Source organism: Erigeron canadensis, chromosome 7, assembly GCF_010389155.1.
Source record: "Erigeron canadensis isolate Cc75 chromosome 7, C_canadensis_v1, whole genome shotgun sequence".
Taxonomy (NCBI): domain Eukaryota; kingdom Viridiplantae; phylum Streptophyta; class Magnoliopsida; order Asterales; family Asteraceae; genus Erigeron; species Erigeron canadensis.
This window is the reverse complement of record NC_057767.1, coordinates 35,121,708-35,137,309: the sequence shown is the minus strand read 5'-3', so window position 1 is coordinate 35,137,309 and position 15,602 is coordinate 35,121,708. Positions and strand designations below refer to the sequence as shown.

The 15,602-nt window shown below is 32.2% G+C and overlaps 1 pseudogene; it reads left to right on the top strand.

The window, feature by feature from the left end:
* The first annotated feature begins 2,567 nt into the window (after nucleotides 1-2,567).
* On the top strand, nucleotides 2,568-6,355 carry LOC122609407 (annotated as a pseudogene).
* Nucleotides 6,356-15,602: the final 9,247 nt, after the last annotated feature.

Sequence of the window (15,602 nt, the reverse complement as noted above, 5' to 3'; positions counted from 1 at the left end):
ATTTTAACATCATCTTGTTTTCCATAATCAAGTGGCCGCAGCGGGGGGCTGCTATTTTGATCATCAGCAGCAGCAGCAGGCGGCACTACTACATCTTGGATGGAATGATAGATACCAGCAACTCGTGATTTCTTGTGAAGATCCTTTTTACACCATAATTTGTTGTATTCGGAAGACGTATCCACGCCTAGGGTGGTGAAAGTTGAAGGAATACGAGCCTTCACGATAATGACGACTTGGGAGTCTTTGAGTGTTATACCTTCCTCTATGAGAACCTTTTCAACATTGATAAGACAAAGTGTTGGTGACAACTTGAACAAACAGATTTTGATATGCATCAGCTTTAAGATCTCCCCAATGCTGCATGTAACAACAACATTATATATATAATCATAATAATCACTCTATATATATTAAAGAAACAGTAATAATAATGATAATAATAATAATAGAATATTTATTAAAAATTACACAGACAGATGAGAATAGAAGGAATATTACCTTCTTTAACAAATCCTCGATGTCAAAATCTGTCAAGAATATTTATAGTAAAAAGTTAATAATAAATAAATTATCAATTCATCCATCAGTTATTATAAATAAATTGATTGATGAAGATTCATGGATTCAAATTAGCTTTCCGTCAATCCTTAATCACTTAATTAATTAATCAATCAATACAATAAATTATTATAATCCCTCTTAACTAAACTACTGACGATCGTTAAGGCTTTGTTCGCCATAGTTAGGGTTAGGGTTTTGTCCGGCATTGTTGTCAGGGGGGTTTTGTCCGGCGCCATTACTAGAATGACGTAACTCAGCCAAGGTAAGTGTCATCTCCGCCATGGCCGTCTGCATGGAAGCCAGCTCCGATTTCAAAACCATGTTTTCATTCCTAAATTCACGAATTGATTCATCCATTGTTAACTAAACTTGGTTGGATGAGAATTCTGTCGAGTCTTCCCATCAATTTATAGAGACATTGCCATCGAATACTGGGGTTAATTTAACGGTTTTGCTAAATGAAACCAAGGGCTTTCGTTAAAGTGCATTAATTAGTTGTACATTTACCATAAAAATCAGGGGTGGACTTTTGATATAGAAATATGCAACTTCTTTATGCACGTTAAGTGAATCCTTAAGGGCTTTATAGAAGATAATATTGGTTCCACTTTTTTGATAGATTTATCATAACATACAAGTTTTGCAGCTGACTGTGCAAGTCAGTAATACATAGTTGTGATAAATCTATCAAAAGTAGTTATACTAACATCACTTCCCTAATTTAATAAAATAATAATGGTTGTCATTAAATTACATAAAAATAAAACTTTTATATTCCATATTAAAAGTCCAAAACATGTTAATGACAGCCTTATTAGCAAAACCCAAAATAGCTTAATGATATAATTAGATTTTACAAAGGCGGCTCAAGCCGTTAGAAGACCTAAAGCAAATTGAAAATCGAGGCTTTTTCCTCACAATCAAAAAGTCAGTGAATTCCATAAAAATGACTTAATCGAGATAACAAAATACCTTTTAGAAGACCTAAAGCAAATTGAAAATGCATATGTTATATAATTCATCATTTAATTAACCTTTAAACTTTACAGTTAATGTAAATATCATAGAATATAAATAACTTAATCATATTCACATGTCATATATGTACCACATTTGATAAAATATGAGAAATAGATATAGATAATAGATATAGAAGGAGATATAGAAGAAACCACAATCAATTTAACAATCAGGTGAAACTAAAGTAGATAATAAAGAAGAGTTTTAAACAAGATATGGTACAATACCCAAAAGTGGCATGAATCCTATACTAAACAAATACAAAAAGCTCATGAGAAATTGAGAAGAAGCAGAGTAAACTGCTAGATTGTTCAGTGTACTTTCTTTTCAGCAGCCTCAAGTCATGATAAGTAGAGAAGGAATAGAGCCGTTATAAGAGAGTAAAGACAATTGTGATCTTTTTTGTGAAACTTAGGCCCATCAATTAGTTTTGACCCATAAGAGACATTAGCCCATCAAACTTTCAATTTAGCCTATATTATCGTGGGTTGCAACTCTACCTTTCGTTCCATGTACATACAAAGCTAAGATTGAAGATCACCTCATTTCTCAACAACATTATCTATACCATCAAATCGACTTGTTAATCAATCAATCGTTCAATAGATCACCTAATGACTTAAATTGCGCAATAACTTAAGTTAATGATGCATTTTAGATATTTATTTTAGTACAATTATCAATATGGGACAAATGATAACGTAGGTATACATGATATAAAATTTTGTAATCATCTTTATAATGGACTAAAAGAGAATAACACATGTATGTAATAATGTAAACATAAAAATTTGGGGCTTTTAAAATTAGGAGCCTAAAGTCCTTGCTTTACTTGCCTTACCTTCTAGCCACAATTGGATTTTAGTCCTTCAAATGTGCCATGCAAACAGAAAGTAACCATGCTAAAACTATTTTTATGTGAATGATTATTTAACAATTAGCCTTGCCATTTACTGACCGTGGTGATATGACGGGATTATCTCATGACATACGATCTTTTTACCTTTTCAAGTAGAGGCAATGATAACAGGGGTAGCTATTTTTTCTATAACTATTTGTGGCAAAGTGGGCGGGTTGAAAGTTAGTTGACCCAATACATAAATTTATCCAAAGGTGTTAAAGTTTTTATAATCAACCAGTGTGTAAAATATTGTATTGTGATAGTGATTGGTGAAATAGTATTTTTAATAGAAAGATTTTGAGGTTCATTTTTTAAAATCTAATGGCGAGTATTGATCCATTCCTTTTCGTGTGTTCTGTATCTTAGTTTAAATGCATGACCCATTAGAAAAATAAAACGTTACTTGAATTGACCAATTTATAAGTGAACGAGTTGCCTCTGCCCTTAACCAATTACGTGATTGACATACTTTATGATATATCATAGTGATCATACAATGCAGATGAGAAATCAAATGTTTCTTGGAAATATTGCATCTTCTTGTACTTCTTGTTCTATGAATTTCTAGTGTGCCTAGCCAAAGCCAATATTCTGTAGATACTGCAAAAAACTAAGCCGGAAGCTTAAAATTCACATGAATATAGAGAATCTACTTGTAAACTCTAATACAATTATGTGAACCCAAGTCTAAACTAGAAGGTTTACAGAATAATCTCCGAACATCTAAAATAACAGTGAGAAACGTATGGCATGTTTAAAATAAAATTTTAATTTTACCCAAGTAACCTGTTATAACTAAAATAGTAAAATACAACCCAAATCTTCATAGTCATAGCATAAATAGGTAGGAATCGCCCCTATTATTGAAAATTTTTTTGAAATAGTAATTTATGGAGGGTGTTTTGTCAAACAAGTTTTCGAAATTTTTTTTTTATGGAACCGGGTAAACCGGCTTTTGAAAAGCCGGGTTCAAAAAAGTAGGCTCGAAACCGGCTTTCCAAAAGCCGGGTTCAAAAAAGTACATTCGAAACCGGCTTTTCAAAAGCCGGGTTCAGAGCTCTTTGACTGGAACAATGAAGCTGCAGGACGATGTCGACGTTGATGTGACTTGACACTCGAACCCGGCTTTTGAAAAACCGGGTTCAGAAAAGGACAAAAAAACATGCAACGCTTTTTGAGGTCTTCGTTTATATATATACATGCATATATTCTGAGATGTTCACGCACACAAGCAAAACACTTATATATTTTTCACTTTTCAATCATAAACAAAAGTATTATCATCCGTAATTAAATTCCTAAAAGGAACACCCTTAAATTCATACCACAAATATAATTGCAGTTTCATATCTTGTTTTAAAACACCAAAACAACTGTAAGTCATATCACAAATTTGTGAATTAGTCATTACGTGAAAAAGAGGAAAACTTCTTCTTTTCGATGGATCTCCATTTTGAAGGATCCCATTTACGAATGATACACAGTCATCCCATATTAACTGAACTACAATTGGGTTGAATGATGATGAAGATACCATTTTTCTAAAATATAACTATGAAAGTGTTTGAAATGTTATCTGAAAATATTTGTTGAAATACTGATAATCATTCACGATACATCACATATACTATATATAGATAAATAATGAATTAGGTTTACAAGGTGGTATTAGGGTTTCGTGAGCTTCTGACACGTGTTAGGGTTAGGCCGAACCCGGCTTTTGAAAAACTGGGTTCGAGTGCTTTAGTCACATCACCATCACATCTTCCTGTTCGGTCAAAGATTTCCTGCAACTTGTCAGCTCCACCTGAGCTCCACCTGAACCTGGCTTTTGAAAAGCCGGTTTCGAATGTACTTTTTTGAACCCGGCTTTTGGAAAGCCGGTTTCGAATCTACTTTTTTGAACCCGGCTTTTCAAAAGCCGGTTTACCCGGTTCCATAAAAAAAAATTTCGAAAACTTGTTTGACAAAACACCTTCCATAAATTATTATTTAAAAAAAAATTTCCCTATTAGTAGCCTGCATCATTTTGAACCATAGTTTGCAATGGTTGTTGGGCTTTTGGTATAAGTATATTACATTACAACAATGAGTTGTTTAGAAGGCAAGGCTTCTACATAGAGGTGGCAAAATGAGTGGGCTGGGTAATGACTAATGAGTCAAAAACGGGTATTTTTATGGTATGGATTGAAACATCTTGTTGATCTACAAACACTTTTTTGTGCAATCTTTAATTTATCTGATTTGCATTTTAAAATAAAAGTTATGGTATTACAATGTGTATTTTTATTATAAAACGCTTATGAGCTTTTAATGTCTCATATGTCAAAATTCAAAGATACACTTAACGCAGTTTCGACCTTGGTAACCCATTTGACCCATTAGAAATATATCATAATCCAAACCAGCGCTCATAAGAAAAATGGTTGAATTTCTACCTCTAGCAGCATCCATGATCTAACACAGGTTCCATATAAGTTACAAAGACAATTGTATTCCTGAAAGTTCCACTTTAGACATCATCATATGTATATATCTCCGACTAATCTTATCCCAATATGTGCAGGAGGCATTACACTTACGGCTTCTGATGATCTGCCTTTTGTATCCTTCATGGAAAAATAGCGGAAAGAACTTTATGATGGGATCAGGCTCAGTTGGATAGTAGTGATACGTGAACACAAAATCCAAACAAATTGCCAATTTATCTAGCTGCAGTCCATTGGGTGGCAAGAGCAGATCTTATTAAGGCCCCATTGGTGGTCATAGCATTGGCCAATTGACAAAGTTTTCTTGCTGAGGTTTGGGTCCATCCTCCCTGCCAAAGACATTCTTCCATGTCAGATGGTGGAATGCATCATTGCCATGAAGACAGTTCACTTTTTAAAGGTGTCAAATGGGCCTGGTCTGGGTCAACCCATTTTAAAACTTGATGATATATAAATTTTGTTGGGTATGGATAAAACTTCAGTGCATATCACCTCCCATGTTGAGTCAAATATGATGATATGTACCTAGCTAGCTAGATTGTTTGTAATTGACATCTAAAGTATTAAATTTAATTACAATGTCAATGGATGCAATGGTCTACTTGTGCTTAAATTGACTGAACTTTGTATGCAACTGGGAGACATGGCAGGTGCAAACGTTAATGGATGCAACGGTCTACTTGTGCTTAAAGAAGCTCTAAGCTCTGATAGAAGCAAGAATTATAGCTCAGGACTCGAGTCTTGTCATTTGTACTCAAAGGTGCAAACTACAAAGTGAGATTAAGGAGGAAATTATGAGGTATGAAAGTATGTTAGACTGACGGCGAATTTTTGGTGGCATCACTATGCGTTTGTCACGTTATGTTCCTATATTCTGTAAATTCATATATTGGTTAACCTTCTCAAAAAGAGAAAAAAAAAAACAAAAAAAAATTATGTCTCGCAAATCCTTTATATTGGTAAGTTTTTATACATTTACCGGTTTACTTGACATAACGGCTTTTGTTACATTAAACTACTATATCACGGTACGTATAATCTTTTCTTTCCCGTGCTAATAGATTAGACTGTATATATATAAGGTCAATGAATAGGAGGGTATAGAAAACTTGATTTTGGTTTTTTAAGCAATTTTTTTGTGGCATGATATTGTAATTATAAATCATATATGTGATTGTATACTGATTTTGTGGCCAAGAAAACATGGGAAGCATAACAGAATAATTGTCTTGTCATTGAATTTAAATAAGCCAGGCGAGCAAGTACAATTGTCTTTACAGCTTTCATGGCTGTTTCTCTGTTTATTGTACAAGTTAGATGTCCACGCCATGGTAGCGACGACAATGTAGTGGGGGTAGCAAACGGTTATGGTGGTGTCTGACTAGTATTGTAGGTTATTATTATTAATGTATAAGAGGAATAATGTGGTTATTTTAGAATTAAGTGATAAATGTTTTAAATCATTAATAGTATTTTTATTAAAGCAAAAAAAAAATTAGTATGAATGTGTTTTATTTGTTAGAGATGTTAATTGTATAATAAGAAGATTGTTTGTTTCATCATATAGGGTTAGGATTTAATTATTTAATTTGGGGCTAACCCTTACCTCTTGGGTATTGCCGTATTGACCAAAATTCAATTTTTGATTTTTTTTTTGAACTGAAATTCAATTTTTGATAATGAGGTAGTTTAGTAGTATTATTTAGTGTAATTTAATAGTATATTTTATTCACCATTCACAAAATAATAATAATAATAATAATATCATTTAACCAATTAATTAAGTTTTAGCTTAATTACTTTTACATTTATAATAATTACACCGACGCCGACCATCGTCATCATCACCACCCGTCAACGTCGTCACATTGCGCGAGTATCACTTTAATTTAATAAAATCCAAGGAATAAATTATTTTTATGTAAAACACGTACAACTTTTTCATATAAAAAGCGTAAGCGTTCAATAATTAATTATTATAATAATTTATGTACTTTTATTATTCTGATAACATGTATATAGCCCTTTAATTTATGCCAAAAATTTGCTTTTCTGAATTTGATTATGTTGCGAGGTCCATGCGTTGGTAAACAAAGAGAATTTTGCATATGCGATTCGACTTTTGTTAGTCAACGGGAATAAGGGATATATCAAGTTTCATTCTTATAAAGCCAGGAAAGAATTCCTTTATGTCACACAATCATTATATAAATTCAAAAGACAAACATCATCATCATCATCATCATAGCAGTATAAAAATATATGTTTTATGACAGTAATCTACATTTGTTTAATGGATAAAGTGTGACACGGTTTATTCTTTTCCCTTTCGTGCCAATAATAAATAGGTATATAATAATTTCACGATTCAGGATGTTATGTAAGAATATATATAATTTATATAGTTGTCAATTACTCATAATTTAGTTTTTCAAAACTGATAAACATTTTTTTTATATATAACACTAGATTATTACCCGCGTAATACGCGAGAAACATATATAATTAATGACATATTAAGTTTTTATAATATCATAAGTTGATAAATATTTAACCAGATAAGATTAAACAACTAAAAAACATGAATTTACATAAGTGGTCGTTTAAATTACGGTTAACAGTGAACAGACAGTTTAAAAAATGGATACATCATATATTAGAGAGCTCGCTAAGTAAGGTTGTCGTTTCTTTAGATGTCTTTCATTCATCCGCATATGTCTGCATTGTCATTGTACATGTGTTTTATTGTTTTGCTCGAATAATTTAGTTATACACTAAAAATACTAAGCAATTTAATTATCAATCTATATATCGCATGTTTGTGTTAATCTAACTTAAAATTATGTATAATATCATTGCAATCTTCATACAGCTATTTTTCTGATATATAATTGTGATAGCATACTATAAACTCCATATATTTGTTTATTAAAAGTTAACTTTAAAGATAAAAAATGATGTAAAATATAAAAGTATTAGTTTCCATAATTATATCATTAAAAACTAATATTATTAATGTCTACAAACTTAAATAAGAAAATAATAATAATTTAAATTTATTAAAATAAAGTTAAATATAAAAAATTGTAAGAACCAAACTCATTTAATCAAAAACCGAAATATTTTTTTTTACAGTGGATCCCCGCAGCGGCGCAGTGGAGATTGACACCTCCCACTGCGGCGCAGTGGAAGATCTCTGCCCAGATCATCCAAAAGCCCCCACTGCGGCGCTGTGGGTCTGAACTCTCCCCCACTGCGGCGCAATGGAAGAAATCTGCTCAGGTTTTTACTTCAAAATCACATTTCGTCACATAAAACCATTTGCATATTCACTTACATACATCAAAACATCAATCCACCTTTAAATTAACTTATAATATCACAACTTCTACTTACAACCATGTCTTGATCAAAAAGGATACATGAACTACAAAACGGGTCATTTATCCAACCCTGACTTACTAAACATTTACATTACCATTTATATTTCAAAGAACCAAAACTTGACATTGTCAAAGTTTTATACCAAACTTGACTTGTCAGACAAAAAAAATGTGTATCAAGAGCCAAATGGGTCAAAAGGGAATTATCTACCAAAGTTTACCCAAGTTGCCAACCTTCCTAGACTATCAAATCTTTCGCTAACTTCACACGATCGGCTCTTTGTTCTTGCTACTACTACCAACTCCTATAAAATATTAAACAACTAAAACATAAGCAACGCTTAGTGAATGCATATACATACAATCATAATCATGCTACCATAACAATGTGCATCAAGCACCACATATAGCCTATCAAAGATAGCCATTTCATTCATATCAATCACAAGCATAGCATTTTTCACAATTCATTTTCAACATGGCCATGGACAACTTAGCTAGTAGGAATTTACCCACCTACTAGCTCTTACAAACAATTTGGCTAGTAGGAATTTACCCACCTAAACTCTTACAATCAACAACAAATGGGTCATAGGAATTTACCCACCTATGACCTCTATTAACAAGAACATGATTATATGCATATACACTCATCTCAAACTTGGCTATTAGATACTATGGCTAAAGGCACTACTAGATGATCTTCACCACCTATACATAATACAACAATTATATATTTATGAGTTCCATAAACTCAACTCTTTCACAATCACCTACTTGAATTCATCATAAACTTTATCATTATATTGGCTTCATAAAACATTCCCCAAAAATTCCATTTTCAAGTTCACAATATAATTCTAGCCAAACATCCCTAAAACATAAGGTTAATTACTATGGGGTTTCATTATAAAAACTCAAATGCATGGACCCCATGCTTCTTCTTATAACTCCATTAAGGTTCTTTATCAAAATCCCAAAATATCAAAATTCCCAATTTTACTAGCCAAGAAACCTAATTTTTAAAATCAAGAACCCTAAAATTAAAATTCAATGATTTGGAGAAACCTTACCTCAAAAGATAACAACAACACAATTGAAATTTCCAAATTTTCTTCCTTCCTTGATAATTTTCGGCCCTTCACTAAGCCACCACTAGCCCTCACTTTGCTTATTATTTGATTGAATTGATTAATTTGATCTAGGAGGGTGAATTGCATGTAATCCTGTAACATCCTGAACTTTTTATTTAACAGTTGACTTGAGTCGTTAAGTCAACACTATGTGTCCGTTAAGTCTCTAGGAGATTTAATAATTATGTATGATTAATGTGCTATATGTGTGAGGCTTCAACGCCTTAAATAATGTATATGTTAATGTGTTTAAGATGCCAAAGATATTTAAGATGTGTTTAATATGTCGGTAAGTATTCCCGTTAAGTCGTTTAAGCCCTAAACGTAAAGTTGTAAAGTTGAGGGGCCTAAGTGTGAGCTTAGGAAAGTGTGTCCAACAGATTAGGGGGTGATTAGCCCTAATTCTTTCATTATTCAAATCACACACACACACACTTCTCTATCCCTAGAACTGTCTCCTCCCTTTCCTTGATAAATTCTTGCCCGTTACGATCGTTTCTTGGTGATTTGAAGAGGTTTTGACGCATAGTTTGCATCCTTCTTGTAATCTACAGGTATTTGAGGTATTATTACATTGATTTCATGTCCTTTCAATCACTTAATTCGTTTCATAACTGATCTAGGTCTTTAGAGGGTTGATTGGAGTGAAAATCGTGAGTTTTAATCCATTCGGTAACCTAAAACGATTGTTGTTGATTTGCAAATCAATTGAATGTTAAGGGTTGTTTTCATGACATCATTAGAGTCTTAAAATGATGAATTTTGAGGGTTAAAAGTTGTTCATAAGGTTTGGGGTGTGTTTGGTTAAGTTTTGGAGGTTAAACAATGAGGTTTGTGCAGAATCGGGGATAGTTGCGGTGCAACTACTTAGTTGTGGCGCAACCCAAAAACAGTGACTTAAGTTGCGACGCAATTTGCTCATTGCGACGCAATAGCGACAAAATTTTTAAAAGGTCATAACTTTTGAACCGTAACTTTATTTTTGACAAATAAGCTATCCACGGAATCGTGAGAGAGTCTACTTTCTATTGGTAATACTTTTAAAAGATGATGATAATTTCAAGTTTCCAGAAAGGTTAATTTAGTGAGTGAATATCGAGTTCTGTCGAGTTATGCAAGCCCTTAAGTATTAAACGAACCTCCGATGCATCAAGCATTGTCATGAGTCATGTTTATAGGTATTTAGACTTGAGTCATGACCTTAAGTAAGTGGGTACTTATTAGCTCATTATGTCGTTTAATGATTATAGGTAGTCGGGAATACTTGCAAAGCTCGATAACTTACGTTATCATTTGTTGTGCTCTTCAACGAGGTAAGATACACTACTTTGACACGCTGAGAGTTCAACAAAAACATAGTTTTCATATAATAAATTCCCCAAATAGTATCTTTTTTGCTTATGGGTATTCGGGATTATATGGGAGGTGACATGGGCTATGTAGATGCATATTGAAGCCTGAAATGCTACCCCAATGATATGTATTGATATGAGATGCTATGTATGCTTAATAGATGATAAGCTATGAAATGATATATGATATGATATGATAGATGATTTGCAACGATATATGACATGAGATGATAGATGATACGAAATGATATATATATATATATATTATGATACGAAAGATGATATGAATTGATGAACGATCTGAGAAAATAATTAATATGCAATATTGTAATGATATGCGATATGCAATTATATGATGATGTACTGATGTAACAATGTATGCGATGTAATGATATGCTATGAGATGCTATGTAATGTCTTGAGATGAATTGAAATGTGTTATAAGTTGATGATGTGTATAATGTGCATGACTACATGGCTTGTTCATCTAGTTCACTAGACTTATTAAGTTGCCATGACACGCGCACGTTTAAGGGCCCAAACGTAAAAAGATGATATGTGATGATGTTTAGGTAATGTGGACACCTAAACTATATGTGATGTAAACTGAGCTCGTATATGATATGAAAGTGTTAAGCTTAACCTGTACTTGCCCTTGCCCGGCGAGTGCGTATATGGTTGCTTGGGTGGCTTCTTGCAACGTAATTACGTGGTTTGAATAACTCTGGGTGGAGTGATTACCCACCAATGTCTTTGAACATACGGACTACTCCTGGATTGGCTTGCCATTCCTTAACGACACTGATGGACCGCTGAAAGGCTTATCCATCCAGTCGGGTGTGAGGTTCCCTATTAGGTCTTATGACCGCCTACACACAAACTTACACCTTATATGTGATGAGTGACTTATGTCACACCTAATGTAAGTGACTTATGTCACACTATACGATGATGCTTATATGATATATATATATGAAGTAAAAGATGACTAGGCACATCTAGGGTGATTCAACCTATTATGATGATGTTTGATGCGATGATATGTTATGGATGATGTGATGCATTGATGTGATATGTGTCTTAACGATTTAATATGACTTTTATATAATGTTTAAATGGACAAATGCTTTATAAACTATGTGTTATCTTACTTAGCTAATTCGTTAGCTAACACTTGCTCTTTTAAAATGTGTTGTGCCCTCAGGTCCAACATTAGTGAGCAGGTAGATGTGAGAAGATGTGAGGCATGGGTAGATGATCTTGAAGCTGGCTGTAGTTTACCCATATTTATGATTTGTATTTACTATAATGTCGGTTGTTTAATGTTGGGCAACCGATGTATTTCAATTTAGACTTGTTTTGATGATATAGCTAGTAACACCATTTAATGAATAAACCAAACAGATTATGTTGGTTTGGACTTTTAAAGTTTAATTCCGCTTTCTTTGACGCCGTTAGGTGAAAGTTTTTGGAAATTCATATTTTTAAATGACGGGTGTTACAAATCCTTTGATTGGTTTGAAGGAAATGGAAGATTTGAGAAGATTTGAGAAAGGAAGGATTTAGAGAGGGAGGAGATAGTGAAGTTATGAATCATCAACACAAAGTGGCTGGACATTTTACACACTTGCCACGTTTTTATTTAATTTTAGTGGTTATTCTACCCGCTAGTTACTAAAGTTCCAGCTAAATTAACTCCTTATCTTAAAACAAAATACTAGGAAATTAATTTAATGCCAAAACTATAAAGAGGGTTAATTTTCGATTACCTTTAAAATATTGGGGTGTTACAAAAACTTAAATAAGGTATATGGCATAATTATTTGAACTAATAGTTCTAAATAAAAGTTGAACTTTATCTAAGGGTCAATATTTAAGAAAATCAAATTGATTCCTTAAATTGTGTATTTTAAGGTTAAGTGTGAAAGTCATTTGATGTGACATTTCACACTTTAACATTTTGACTTAACCAAAAAGCTTTTCCAGAGATAATATTATTATCCGGGCAAAGAATGGTAAAGTAAAAAGGTTTCCTCGTAATTATTGTAAAGTGTTGTAAGTACTTTACACTAAGATGCTCCAGTCTTCAATCAGATAGAATATCCTCAGTGCTCTGCTTCTGAGATGATTTTCTTCTTCAGTATTCGACTTCAGAATGAATGCTTTTAGGTTGGGCCGATCTTGATATGAAGTGAAGCTTCAGTGAACTTATTCTGAACGGCTTCAGAATTCTGTACAAGTATTCTTCACTGAACTTCAACTATTTTAGAACAAATTATACTTGGTCGATTTTCAACCCAACAAAAACTTTTTGTTTTGTTTTCTTATCAAATTGGACTTAACTTTGGGAGCCGGGAAATCAGAATTGCGAACAAGACTTGGCTACTAGCTCGAAGGATTACCTTATCAAGATATGACCCAAATGATCTGATGTCCCTTTTCGAATCGTTTATCATAGTTGTTCATTAAACGCTATACCGACAACCTAAAAATAACGGATTCACAAGTATCCTATTCGGATTTCGGAAACGTATCGCTTTAACGATAAGATAAACTAAAATACTGAAATAGTATCAAGTTCATCATAATAAAAAAATTAATGTGAATATAAACTTGACATAAGAGCACCTTCGATGGAGGTTGATTAAAACTTTTTTTTTTTTTAAGAAAGAAGTCTTTGAAAAGCTTAATACTATTTAGTACAAAAGTTTTTTTTTTTATCAAAAGGTTGACAATGTTCAACCCTTTGAATAAAAGTTTTTTATAAATTCACGCACAAAAAAAGCTTTTGCATTAGAGTGAATTTTTTTTTTAAAATTAGTAGTTGGTTAGTTGGAAAATAAAAAGCTTTTAAACGCTTTTTTACATTGGAGATGCTCTCGGAAGCAGCAACCCCAAAATGGGTTGTCGAAAATCGTAAATGGTTGGTCGGCGAAGGCCATGGAAACCCCAAAACATAGAAGACACGACCTTGTCAGAAAACCACATAAGGTTTTTTAATCTCGCCGGAAAACTACAGGTAAGGTGAAAATGTTGGGGGCATCGGCAAGCTTAGTGATTCCAACAATATAAAGCCAAGAAAATCACATATAGGATAATCGAAACCCTTTACAAGTTAGTTTTCGGCAACATGGGAGAACACATTTGACATTTCCCACAAAAATAAAAATGGTCATAGAGCACGCTCACAACAATCAAATGAATCGACATCATGGTACCGATATATATAAGCGAAACCGCGTGTTGCTCTACTCTATATAAAAAAGTGAAGAAATCGCCATATACCGCTAGCGAATGAGTTTTTGACAATTACATCTTTCACCTTTATTATATGCTGACAAAATATATATTTAATCAAAGATTTTATTTGATTTAGGGGTGGGACAATGACTTGCAATTTAGCACCAATTTCGGAGAGGCTCTTGAAATTACTCCCTCCAGCATTTTAACCATACTCACCTCAATTCAACCCCACTAAACCCAACTAAAACCCACGTCGTCCTCCCATCTGTCCACTTTATTTTAACCCTTTTAATGATTTCATTATTATTATAATTGTTACCATATTCATCATTAATTTAAAAAAATTGATAAATCTTTCTGACCAAATAACCTAATAATCTTGAAGGTGATATATAGTATCCACTAATTTTTTTTTTTAATCTTACTCCCTGATTTTTTTATATGTTATCATCTCATAGTTAGAAAGATTATTAGCCTATTTGGTTTGAATGATTAATCATTTCCCTTAATTTAATTATCATTATATTTTCCTATTTTATAAAAATTTTAAAGAGTTAATACTATAGAGTAAATATTCTGCATAATGATCGATGACTATTTATAATGAGAATTACAAATAGTTGCAATTTAAAGTACGTACTCACAGAGTCTTTCAAAAATGTTAATTTTGATATATTAACACAAATATTCATAAAATAAAACATATTCATGTAACTATAACTATATAATTTTATATTACATATTAACAAAGATTATTCATAAAATATATTTATGTAGCGATAACTATATAATTTTGATGTATTAACACAATATTCATAAAATATATTTATGGAAACTACATCTACCAATATACTAAAACATGATTGAAGGGTTCTTTAAACGACACGTAGCGTAATCCTTACTCGACAAGTGTCATTTAGTTAGTTTTTAATTTTAATGTGTTATAATAATCCTTATCTAATACGAATATAACACTATAATATATTATTTAAAATTAATAATTCTATCTAGATTAAGAATCCTATTCAAACTATGTTTCTTATTATATCATAAAAACTCAATATTACTAATACATGTACACACAAAAACAGTCTCTAATATCACGTATATTCACCATTTTAATTTTAATGTGTTTTTATTTTATGTATGAGTTAAATTATTAAGCATTTATTTGCCTCTTGAACAAGATACAATTAAAGGTTTTCAATCATATATTCAAAATTCACAAACCAAAATCATCGTAAATAATAATAAGTGACTAATTGTATAAGTATAACCAATCCGTATATCGTATGAGCTTTAAAACTATCTACCAATAAACTAAAACATGATTGAGATGTTCTTAAAACTACACGTGACGCAATCCTTGATCGACACGTGTCCTTTTAATTAATTTATTTTATTAAATTAACTTTTTTAATTGTTTATATATTCAATTTTCTTATTAGACTTAAAATTAAACTTTAACTCTTGGCTTATAAATACAAAACACATTATAACCTTATTTGATTGATTGT